We start from the raw sequence: 13,447 nt of genomic DNA, 5'->3' as shown, positions 1-13,447 counted from the left end.
GTCCCTAAATCTGCATCTGGGGACAGGACCAAGGGAGAGTTATTAATAGTCCCAAAGAAGAGAAAAAAGTAGACAAACTGCTACATTAAGATCCAGGCCAGACAAGACAAGAACTTCCCATGTGTGGAGATTGTGATGAATGGCTGGTGGGATATTAGAATGTCCTTTCTGAGAAAGCTATCAAAAGTAAAATAGGATGTAGCCTGGAAGCAGGTTGCTTTATAAAACATCTATATGGTCCCTTCTATGTCACAAACCTTTTGTTTCCATGGTCAAATACATCAGTCTTTCAGTATAATAGGTAATTGAAGATGTGAACAGATACAGGCAGGCATGGAGAAATAATATGAGAGTAGGAGAAAAGACAGAAAGGAAAGAAGAGGGGAGAGAGTGGAGAAAGGAGAGAAGAAAAGAGATAAAAGAGAGAAAAGTGAGGAGAGAGCAAAAAAAGAAAGACTTTGAGGAGCACACTGAGGCAGACAGAGGGAAACATAAAGAGAAAGAATGGAGAAAACTTTTACCTTCCGATATGATCCACATCACCCATGGGTGTCCCTCCCAGAGGCCGTATTAGAGGTAACAGCTGCAAGCAGACATTCCCATGGGGTTCTCTGGTTTTCTATCTCTCAGGCAAAGCCTAGAGGAACCCATGTTCCCCAGAGGAGGAAGCAGGAAAAAGGGGAAGTCCTGGGTCTCCCTACCTCACCCTCCTAGTTGTTATTCTCTGCTTCCTCAAACATTCCAAAAGCACCTTGTTAGGATCTCTGCTTTGCCACTTCCCTTCTTGTATCATTATACTTACCCTGGTAGGTGAGGAAGTGTTTTGTTTTTGACTTTGTGTCTCTAGTAGTCAGCACAGTGCCTTTCACATAATAGGCACCTAATAAATGGTTTTTGAATTGAAATGTATTGAAAGAGAGAGGTGAAGGCTTTCCCTAGCATATGTTACATTTGGGCCATAAATGAGATCAGGAAAATCAAAACTGTTGGGAAAACTGGAAATGAGTCTGGCAGAAATTAGAAATTATCACCACCTTACACTATTTTCCACAATATATTTTAATATATTTTAAATATATATCTTCATCCTGAGAGACTACAGAAGTTATTCTCCCTTCATTGTTAGCTTTGACTTCATTAAGGTACATCTCATATTCTTCCTTATCTTCTTCCTCCCCTCTTCTCTCTTAATGACCTTTCCATTATATAATTTGGCCCACAAAAAAATAATAACTCACCTTTGGAAGGGAGGGAATTAAGAGATTTAGTCCATGATATTTCAGGCTTTTTTCTCAACCATCATTTCTATTTGATGTCTACTTTCATCCTTGTCTCCTCATGCACATTTAGGAAGAAATTAATTTGCTCCCTATTACTGTTTTGTTGTTGTTGATGTTGTCCTTGGATCCTGTATTTGTTTATCTTTCTTGTGTTTGTGTTGTCTGGGTTGAGAAGCAAACGATCTCTTTAGGTCTGGCATTTCTTCTAAGAATGATTTGTTTTTTATTAATTGTCCATGTTTTTGCTTGTGTGACTTGGGCTCAGATTTTCAGGGTAGGTCACCAAGGGCTGCATATAAAACTTCTTTACACTTTACAACACATTATTCCATTACCTGTTGTGATTTTTGTGGGTACAAAATAGACTTGTGCTATTTGAATTTCACATCCTTTATATTTTATAAAGTCTTTCTTCTGGTTAATTTTGGAACTTGTTGTTTATTGAGGAATATGTTAAATTTAACCATTATGTGTCTTAGAGTTTGCAGGATAGTTTTGTTTTTTGTTTGTTTGGGATGTTTTTCCTAGAAGCAATTCTTTCTGTTGACACTCCATTTTCAGTGTTTAGAAGTTGTGGCAATTTGCTTTTATGATTTCCTGAATTAAGATGTTCAGGTTTTTTGACTTGTGATGTTCTTCTGAGAATTCTACTATTCTTTTGCTGTCTATACATCCTATCTTTGAGATGAGTATGTTCTGCTTATATAGATATTATACTTTCTGGTAATGTTCCTGAATTTTTTCTCTTATTCTAAATTTTTTCATTTCCATATATTTGTACAAGCAATTAGTTGTATTCTTATTTTGGTTTCTTTAGTGAGACTTGCCGCCATGGATTCAAAATTTTTATTCTATTATTTCAACTGTGCAGCCCATAGATTCTATTTTTACAATTGTTATTTCATTTTTTAAAAATTCAGGAACATCATACTGTGATTCTGAGCTCTCTTGGGAATCCATAGAGTCCTCTGCACCTGCAGTTTTTGAATTATTGTTCTTTATCTTAACAGTATTTGTTCATAAAATCCTGAACTCTTTTACTCAGTCTGAAGGACGTTATTCCTTCTGCTATTAATATATTCTCAATTGGTTTATCTGCTTATTAAGCTCTTTAACTGAGTTTTCTTCCTCTTGGGATCTTTAGTAATTTCAGTCTTCTTTTTTCTCCTATTGCTCACTTTCTGGCACATTCCCCTTTGACAGTGCTTTCCATAGGGGCTGGATCTCAAATCTTCTCAACCTTCTCCCAAACTGGGCAATTCATGGTTCACTATCCTGAGTCTCTTCCCCTAAGTGACTTCAGGGGGTACAAATTTGGCCTTCAATGTATGCTCCACTCTTTCCCTTGGGCTGGCTAGAGTGCCATGTAGCCACACACATGCCATACTCCAAGTTCCATTGCAGCACATAACTCTTCAACTCTGCTATTGCATTCTGAGAAAAATTCTGCCATTTAGTTCTCAGAAGTGCTAGAGATGGAAGCAGGGAGCAGAGGTATAAGAGACGGGTTCTATTGCAAGTATGTGGTCAGCTCAGCTTGCACAAAAGAGAAACTGGAATTGTGGTGCATTGTGAGAAAGAGGGTATTGAGAAAACAATTTAGGGGTTAGGGATTAGCATTTTCTACTATAAGTATATCAAGCTTTTTACCTTATTTGTGTTATGGGTATCAAAAATCATTAAGAAAGTTGAAATTTCTTTAGCTCTTCAGCATAATTCCAATTTTGGAGAAGTTTGAGTAGTGAGGATCAGAAAAAATGTCAAATCCTGTATCTTGTTAGCCACATAAGCTGGATTTTTTTAATTTTGCTAACAATATTTCAATAAAACTGGAGGGGGTTGTAATGCTATAAGTTTTGTTTTATGCACTTAAAAATAGGATTCTGAGAAGTTGTCCATAAATTTCATCAGACTAGCATCAGACAGACCAAAAAAGGGTTAAGAAAAAGACAAATCTAATCTCTTCCTTCTAATTCTCCTCCTGAGATCCTTTCAAATACTTGAAGACAGGTTCATATTCCCTAAAATGTTCTTACATCCAGACAATTCTATTATGGCCTCATCCCTCAGGTACCACTGGGAAGTTAACCTCCTCTGGCTGCTCTGTTCAGTTTATTGATATCCTTCCTAGAATGATTCCTCAAATGATCCATGATGAAGAGGTGGTGCAGTGGCATCCTGGAAAAGGACCTTAAGGACAACTTGTACAACACCTGAAAGAAGAGCTTGGGAGGAACCAAAAAAGTCTAATAAATACTAAAAATGATCATGAGCTATTTTCACAGGTTCCCCCAGCCTGACATCCTGAGATCCCATCCAAACCACTGATTTTGTTCCTTTTAACCTTCAGATTCAGCTAAGGTGACAATGAAAAATCTCACCACATTGACTAACTTCATTCTTCTGGGTCTCACAGATGCCCCTGATTTCCAAGTTGTACTTTTTCTATTTCTCTTTCTCATCTATGTGTTCAGTGTCATCAGCAATCTGACCATTATCACTCTCACTATACTGGATTCCCACCTCCAGACACCCATGTATTTCTTCCTTTTTAGTTTTTCCATCTTGGAAATTTTCAACACTACTGTTTTTACTCCCAGACTCCTACACAGCATTGCAACAGGAAAGAAAACCATCAGCTTCGTTGGCTACTTTCTTCAGTATTTTTTGCCATATTTCTGGGGGCCACAGAGTTTTACCTTCTGGCTGCCATGTCCTATGACCGCTATGTCACTGTCAAAAAACCCCTGCATTACACAACCATTATAAGCAACAGAGTCTGCATCCTGCTTGTCCTCTGCTCTTGGCTGGCTGGGTTCCCGATTGCTGTCCCAGCAGTCATAATGCTAAGTCTCCTGGACTTTTGATCATCTAATATAATTAATCATTATTACTGTGATACCACTCCCATTTTGAAGGTCTCCTGCTCAAACACAGACCTGGTGGAACTAGTTGATTCTCTCTTAGCAATGTGACACTGATGGCCACCTTAGGGTTGGTGATTTTCTCCCACTCAAATATTATCCAGACAATTCTCAGATTTCCTTCCACTCAGCAAAGGAAAAAGGCCTTTTCTACCTGTTCTTCTCATATGATTCTCATATGTTCTCATTTCCCTCTCTTATGGCAGCTGTATCTTCATTTCATTAAACCCTCAGCAAAGGAAGACTTCAGCTTCCAAGAAGAAGTAAGTTTACTCCCAATTTCTATCACTCCCCTGCTGAATCCTTCAATTTATGCCCTAAGGAACAAACAAGTGATACAAGCCTTCAAGAACTTGGTCCAAAAGATCAGAAGTCACTAATGAGATACATAAATCAAACCTGCATGGAAAACAAGAAGAAAAAGGGTGAATGAAGCAACAGGTGCCCAAAAGCCCAAAAGCATTCTCTCTGACTTAAATCCATTCAACAAACCTTTTAAGGAATCTAATGAGTAAAGGGCATTGTGCTCTTTCAAGAAGTTTACATTGCGCTGGACCAATACAAGTAAGATAATTAATTGGCTAATTAATTAATGCAAACTTTAACTAAAAGCATTCAAAGAAATTTTAAGGGAGAGAATATTAGAAACTGCAAGAGATTGAGAACAGAGTGGGTTTTGAAGTGGAACAGCAAGTATATTTAGCCCTTTTTAGGAATTTAGCTAATTAAAGAGAGCAGATTACAAGGCAAAAACTTGAGGAGTTGGCAGAGTCAAGGAAAGGATTTCTTTTCTGAGGAATATTTGCAGATGTCAGGGAACAAACCAGTGGATAAGGAGAGCTTGATGATGAGAATGTAATAATAACCTCTGGCAAGGGTTGGCTGGCCACAAAAATCCTAAGATTTGTAGTCCTAAGATGTGAAGAGAGGAAACTCTTCTCAAACAGGATAGGAGAGTAGATGTTTTTCAGGTCCAGCCCAAGGCAGGAGTTTGGGACTTTAAAGGTGAAGAGAAGAAAAGGTGGCCATCCCATGGCAGCAGGATGACTGTAGCAAGAGCAGCTACCTACCACATCTGCAATTCTCTTCTTCAAGTCCAGACCTCTCCTTGGATAAGCAGAAAAGGGTATAACTGTATGTTTTTATCAGGAGCCTCTTGTTCCAGGAGCAAGAGCACTGAGAAAAACAAAATCAAGCCTTGAGGAGCAAGTATCCCCTACCTAAAAACCCCTGCCTTACTTCCACTTAATTGTGATCTTTTTTGTTCTGTTAAAAAATACATATTTTCCTGATTTTATGTTCAGGTAAATACCTATCATTGACCCTGGCCTGGTATCGTCTGGTGTCCCTATGTTTGCAGCCGATAGGAAAATTTGGCTAAAATCAAAAGAAAGGTCACCAGGAGAAAGATCAAATATTTGAATAGAAGCACTGTATTATGAAGGCAGAATTTATGATTTCAAAGACAATCATATATATGCCCGAAAGGTTCGGAACCGCAGGATATAAGGAATTCTCTAGGTAGAAGGCAGAAAAATTAAAGCATGTATTTAAACTCCACAGTAACAGACCCACAAACCAGCGCCCCAATTTTGATATTTTGATCAAAAGCTTCCAGGCCCAATAAGTCCGCCTCACAAGAGTAACCAGGAGGCCACAGAGAAGCATGATGGTATAAAGCAAAATCATATACATGCTTCCCCTCTACGGTAAGAAGACTACCCAGTGGCCTCAAGTCCTTGCTCAGCACTCCTTGGTCCACATGTGGGTCAGCTCTGCTACCGGCAGCTCCTGCTTCAGCTTCCGCTGTAGGCGTCTCTGGCTCCAACGGAAAGGAAAAAAGGGGCTCTTCAATCTGTCTTCTCTCCTCTTATAGAGTTTTTGACATCATCAAGTGCCACCTGAATGACCAGGGCCGATTGGTTCTTGAGTTGGCCCCTCCCCCTAGGACCCTGAGAGGTTCACGTCCACGCTGACCAGGTCAACACCCAACAGAGGCGGACCCAAACCCACGTGGTCCAAAAGCCTCTGCTGTCCCCGACATGCAAACTAGGCCCTCCCTGGAGTTAGCCCTAGCAGGGGCCCAGCACCCAGCAAGGCTCAATGAGACAAACTGAGTCACTCAAAGAAAACAAAGGCCATTCTGGTTATAAGCACAAAGGAAAGATAAAATGGAAATGGATAATTAGCAGTATTGCAAAGCTGATATATCATGATGAGGTTGTCCTATCAGCCTCCCAGCAGATCATAATAGTAGGTATATAAGTTAGATTGCTGAATTCTGTTTTAATCATTCTGTAATAAATGCTGTGATTATTTTTATAGTAATCATTGCTTTCTACATAAGAAAAACTGAACCATCCTATTTTGAGGCATATTGTGCCGTGTGTCCTCTTTTTAGCTCCCCCATTTTGTGGGGATATTAAAATAATATTGTCCTTGAATAGAGTGGAGGTTGGAGAGGGTAGTGGCTAAGGAAAGAGGCAACACTGGTTTTGAGATTGTTTTTTTCACTTTTATTTCTGCAAGCTTCAGAAGGGATTCAACATGTATCCAGTAGACAAGAGTAGCTTCTTTTTGTGAGTAATTTTCTGGGTTAATAAAGCAATTCTAGGATTTGGGTCTATTTGAAAATTCCATCAATATTTTCCTTAAATTGCTAATCCATGAGTCACAATGGTCTTCATTTTAATTATTCAGATTAATTGGAAAATCTTTTAGCTCCTTTTGTCCTCTTTCATATACACAAAAAAATGGGATATCTCAAAACCTCAGATCTTCATTGCTCAGTGGAACACCATGATGTCAGTTTTGTGGAGAATAAGTATTTAAGATAAATAAACCCCTCTTTCCTTAAGAAACTTCCCTAAGAATCACCAGTGGTAATAGGCTGGATGCAACTCCACACCACAGCTTCTTTTTCTGATCTCAAAGATCCCCACAACATTCTGAATTAGCACCAGCTATGGCTGTGGAATTTAGCTCCCAATCTCCTGGACCCCCAGCCAAGGCAGAAAATACATCTTATTTCAACTTTACATACATAGAACCCAACTCAGTGGTTACCACAACAGAAAAATGCAACAAATGTCTTGTGATTTGAATTTAATTGAAGTGGTTGCTCATCTAAATGCCAGACCTTCATTTCCAACTGCCTACTACACATCTCCAATGACACTGCACCTCAAATCAATATGTCCAAGACTGAAATCATCACCTATCCAACAAAAAAGTCATCCCTCCTCCTAATTTTCAAATTTCTTATTTCTGTTGATAGTAACAATGCCTCCCCAGTCAATCATTAAACAATTATTCTTTTTTGCTTGTATTTATATCCCCTAGACCAGTGGTGTCAAATTCACATTCTAAATATATCCCTGCAGCAGCATATTGACTGAGAAAACCTCAAATTAGCATTATATATTGTATATTATTCTTATTTATCTTGTTAAGCAATTTCCAATTACAGTTTAATCTGATTTGGCAGCATTCTTGAGTTTTGCTGGTCACGAGTTTGATACCTCTGCCCTGGACTTGCACTGTGCTTGGCACATAGTAAGCATTTATTAAATGCTTGTTGATTTGCCTTCAACCAGGGTGATTTGTCCAGGGTCACAGAGCCAGTGTGTGTCAGAGGCAATACTTGAACCAGATCTCCCTAACTCTAAGACTGAATCTCTAGCCACATTGCCATGTTGCTTTCAATAAAAATAACTTTTAATTATAGAATTTATGACTCTTATTTATATAATGCTTCATATTCATTACCTCATTTTATCATTACAATACCTCCATGATGTATATGTTAGGTTTTACTAAAGTGAAGAAAGAGACTCTAAGAGTTTAATTTGCCAAAGACCCCAAGCCTATTAAGTTACAGGGTCTGGATGTGAACCTGGGTCTGATGACCCCAGGAAAGAGTTTCTTCCACTGTGGCATTAAGGAGGAGTTAAAAACTATAATTTCATTAATGTAGGAAAGTATGATATAGTGGAAAATTATTAAAATGACTCAAAATTAGTAATTAGGGGCAGTTAGGTAGCACAGTTACCTTAAGGGCAGAGTGAGAGAATGCTGGGCTTGGAATCAGGAAAACCAAAGTTCAAATCTGTCTTCAGACAGTAATAGCTGTGTCACCCTGGGCAAGTCAATTAATCCTGTTTTCCCCCCTTTCCTCGTCGGTAAAACGAGCTGGAGAAGGAAATGACAAACCACTCTAGTTTCTTTGCCAAGAAAACCCCAAAAAGGAGTTACAAGGAGTTGGACATGACTGAAAAAACTAAACAACAATAGAGGGCCTGGGTCCAAATCCTTTCTCTGTTATTTACTACTTGTATGACTTTAGACAAATCATTTAACCTCTCTGAGCTTCAGATTCTTTAGCTATAAAATGAGAATGTTGGGCTGGATGACTTTGAAAATTCCTTCTAGATCTGAATCTATCATCCCTGTGAGGAAAATCCTTCTACTGATGCAAATTAGCAGTGATTCTAAAAGTAATAATAACATTTGTTTGGTAACTATTATGAACCAGGCATTGTATGAGGTCCTTTATAAATATCTTGTTTGATCCTTGCAATCAACCTAGGAGGTAAGTGCTGTTATAGATGGGGAAACTGAAGAAGAAAAAAAGAGGTAAGTGACTTGCCCAAGATCATACAACCAGTAAGTCTCTAAGGGGGGATTTAGACTCACATCTTCCTGACTCCAGGCCCAGCTCTCTATCTACTGTGCCACATACCTGCCTCTATAGTTAAAGTCTTAGAGAGTTGCACATAATCATTAGGCACGGACTACAAAGGTAAACATTGATAACAAAGAGCCAAGATGGCAGAGTAGCAGGAAACAGTACAATGCACTGTCGGGGGAGAGGAGGAAGAAGGGGGTCTTTCAAACAGGTCTAAAAAAATGCACCAGACCTAATCTTGCCGGGGGGAACCCAAGGGAAAAGGTCAGAGTGAGTCACTTTTATTTCTCAGTTTGTCGCAAATAGAGACATCTGCAGACATTGGGAACAGGATCTGGTCATGAGTGGAAAGCCAGGCAGAGTACTGCAGCACCCAGGAAGAAGCTGTGCACTGGGGCAAGAAGGGATCCCAGACCCGCATTGAGACACCCCAACTGGAAGATGTGCCACCTGGCAGATTTGTTACCCACTACCCCTTTCCAGGTCATAGGTCCAAGGCAGATTGCAAAAGAGGCCCTGTGCCAAGGGAAAGCTTTGCAGGGTAGGGAGTGGCCACAGTCCCTGGGCAATGTAAGAAGAGAAGAGCAAGTTCAAAAGCAAGCGGCAGTGGTACTCAGACCCAAAAGCAAAGCAGAGTCTCAGCTCTGAAGTCTGCAGAGGAATAACCAAAGCAAAAATCCCAAGCCAAAGGGGAGTCCGCTATTCTATGGCCTTGAACCTGCAGAGCTTCCAAGCTGACTAACAGAGAGTGAATCTAGTAGCAGTCTTTTTTCAGTTGTTTGATCTTTTTCAGTCGTATCTGACTCTTCATGACCCCATTTAGGGTTTTCTTTTTTTTTAATTAAGATTTTTTTATTTTTAGTTTACAACATTCAGTTCCACATGATTTTGAGTTGCAGATTTGCTTCCCCCCCTTCCCCTCTCCTCCCCAAGATGGCATGGAATCTGATATATCTTCTACATATAACTTCTCATTAAACTTATTTACACAGTACTCAAGGTGTAAAGAGTTGTGACCAATGGAATAAATCATGAGAGAGAACAAAACCAAAAAAAAAAACACAAAGGAGAAAATAAAACAAAAGAAAAAAAAGGAGAGCAAATAGTGTGCCTCAGTCTGCATTCAGTCTCCATAGTTCTTTCTCTGGATGTGTATAGCTCTCTCCATCATGGGTCCTTTAGAGTTGTCTTTGCACCTTGTATTGCTGAGAAGAGCAAAGTCTATCAGGGTTAGTCATCACAGAATCAATATGTCTGTGGTTGTTCTCCTGGTTCTGCTCTACTCACTCAGCATTACATCATGTAGGTTTTTCCAGGTTATTAGGAAGTCCGTATCTTCCCCATTTCTTATAGCACAATAATATTCCATTACCTTCATATACCACAGCTTGTTCATCCATTCCCCAGTGGATGGGAATACCCTTGATTTCCAACTCTTTGCTGCCACAAAAAGAGCAGCTATAAATATTTTTGTAAATACAGGTCCCTTTCCCACTTGTGTGATCTCTTTGGGATACAGCCCTAGAAGTGGTTTTGCTGGGTCAAAGGGTATGCACATTTTTATAGCCGTTTGGGCATCGTTCCAAATTGCTCTCTAGAATGGCTGGATCAGTTCCCAACTCCACCAACAATGTAACAGTGTTCCAATTTTCCCACATGTTGTCCAGCATTAATAATTTTCCTGTTTTGTCATTTTAGCCAATCTGACAGGAGAGATGTGATACCTAAGAGTTGTTTTGATTTGCATTTCTCTAATCAGTAGTGATTTAGAGCATTTTTTTCATATGCTTTTAGATATCTTTAATTTCTTCCTCTGAAAACTGCCTATTCATATCCTTTGACCATTTCTCAATTGGGGAATGCCATTTAGGATTTTCTTGGGAAAGATACTGGAGTGGTTTGCCATTTCTTTCTCCAGCTCATTTTACAGATGAGGAAACTGAGGCAAACAGGGTAAAGTGACTTTCCCAGGGTGACACAGCTAGTAAGTATCTGAGACTTCATTTGAACTCAGATCTTCCTGACTCTAGGCCCAGCACTCTATCCACTGCTCCACCTAGCCGCCCAGTCTTCTGTTGCAAACCCAGGTCAGGAATTTGAAGAACATAGATCAGGGAAGAACAATAGACTTTGCCCTGCTGTACTGGGGATCCTTGAAGAGTTTGGCCTTTGTTTCCTTTGATTAATTCAGTGTCTTTGACTCTTACTAGGTAAGCCCCAGGCCCAAACCCCTATCTATTTGGTGCTAAGCCTACGTGGATGTGAATTGGTAATCAAGGTGAGGTTCCAGGTGGGGCCAATGAAGGGAGGTGCTAACTCCAGAGCCAATAGTAAGAGCTTGAGTTCTAGTCACTCAGATGATGTTTGATGACAGCTAAAGAGTGCATAAAAAGGGAAGACAGAGCTATTTGCTGAAGGCTCTCACTCCTGGAGGTGTGGGATTCTAGGCAGCTGCTCTAAGGGCCTTCTGGCTGAACTCAGATGTTGATGGTTTTCTTGGTAACTATGAATTGTACTTGGTCTGTTTGTAATTTGATTGTATTTGCTCTGAAGTTCAGGGTGCTGGATTTTTCCCCTGAACTAAGTGAATGATATTTGTATGTTGGATTAAAGTAAGATTGTTAACCCCTTAACGTTGTTTTCCTTGATAAAGCAGATCAAAAGAACCTGGGCTTGTGGCATTCTGTGTGCTGGTTATTGTTGGTTTTACACCCCCACAGCAGCTGCTAGCTGAATTGTTGAAACACCTGGATCACAACACCGTAAGGGCAGTGGAAACTTGCAGATCCCCAACTTGAGCTTGTCCTTAAGATGCTGGAATAAATCAACATTCGATATCCCAAGAAAGCAGCTACAAGACTAGCCTAGATATTCCCTCCAGAAATGTGGCCAAGCCCATTCCTAACACCAAGTCTGAAATCAGGAGGTAGGATAGAAAAATGAGCAAACACACAAACAAAAAAGAATCCTACCATAAATAGCTATCATAGTGACAGGGAAGCTCACAACATAAACTCAAAAGAAGAAAATGACTCCAAAACCTCTACAAGCAAAGCTTTAGAGGAAAGTGCAGCTTGGGCAAAAATCCAAATAGAATTTCTGGAACAGATGAAAAGTTTAAAGATGTTTCAATATTTAATGTTTAAGATGTTTTCATAAATGAAATGAGAGCACTTGAAGAAAAAATTGGAAAAGAAAAGAAAGCTGTGGAAGAAATAATTGGAGAAAAAATTAGCAAATTGGCACAAGAGGGATCAAAACTCCCTGAGCCACAAACTCCCTGAAAATTAGAATGGACCAAATAGAAGTCAATGACTGCATAAGATAACAAAAAGTATTAAAACAAAGTCAAAAGCCTGGGGTTGAGGGGAGAGAGAAACAGAAGAAACTGTAGCGTATTTCTTAGCAAAAATGGACCTAGAAAATGGATTGAAGAAAAAATTTGAGAATCATTGAAATAAATACCACACAACAACAACAAAAAAAGCCTAGCCATCATATTTCAAGAAATCTTGCCCTCATATTCTAGAACGAGAGAGTAAAATAGAAATTGAAAGAATCCGCCAATCTCCTTTTGAAAAAGATCCCAAAAAGAAAACTCCTAGGAATATTGTCACCAAATTCCAGAGTTCCTAGGTCAAAGAGAAAATATTGCAAGCAGCCAGAAAGAAGCAATTTGAGTATTGTGGAAACACAATCAGGATAACACAAGATCTAGCAGCTTCTACATTAAGGGATTGAAGGGCTTGGAATATGATATTCTGGAGCTAGGATTAAAACCAAGAATCACCTACCCAGCAAAACTGAATATAATGCTCCAAGGCAAACCATGGATTTTCAATAAAATAGGGGACTTTCAAACTTTCTTGATGAAAAGACCAGAGCTGAATAGAAAATTTGATTTTCAAACACAAGAATCAAGAGAAGCATGAAAAGGTAAACAAGAAAGAGAAATCATAAGGGGCTTACTAAAGTTGAACTGTTTTGTTTACATTCCTACATGGAAAGATGATGTGTGTAATTCATGAGAACCTTCTCAGCATTAGGGTAGTTGAAGGGAATATAGATATATATAGACAGAGGGCACAGGGTGAATTGAATATGAAGGGGTGGTATCTAAAAAATAAAATAAAAGGGTGAGAGAGGAATATATTGAGAGAGGGAAAAAGGGAGAGAGAGAATGGGGTAAATTATCTCACATAAAAGTGGCAAGAAAAAGCAGTTCTGTTGGAAGGAAAGAGGGGGCAGGTGAGGGGAAATGAGTGAATCTTGCTCTCACCAGATTTGACTTGAGGAGGGAATAACATACACACTCAACCAGGTATCTTACCCCACAGGAAAGTAGGGGGAAGGGGATAAGAAATGGGGGATGATAGAAGGGAGGGCAGATCGGGGGAGAAGGTAATCAAAGGCAAACACTTTGGAAAAGGGACAGAGTCAAAGGAGAAAATTGAATAAAGGGGACAGAATAGGATGGAGGGAAATACAGTTAGTCTTTCACAACACGATTGTTGTGGAAATGTTTACATATTGATACATGTGTGACCTATGTTGAA

Source organism: Trichosurus vulpecula, chromosome 5 (assembly GCF_011100635.1).
Source record: "Trichosurus vulpecula isolate mTriVul1 chromosome 5, mTriVul1.pri, whole genome shotgun sequence".
NCBI classification, from domain to species: domain Eukaryota; kingdom Metazoa; phylum Chordata; class Mammalia; order Diprotodontia; family Phalangeridae; genus Trichosurus; species Trichosurus vulpecula.
The sequence above is the reverse complement of the archived record's forward strand: the minus strand, read 5'-3'. Positions refer to the sequence as shown.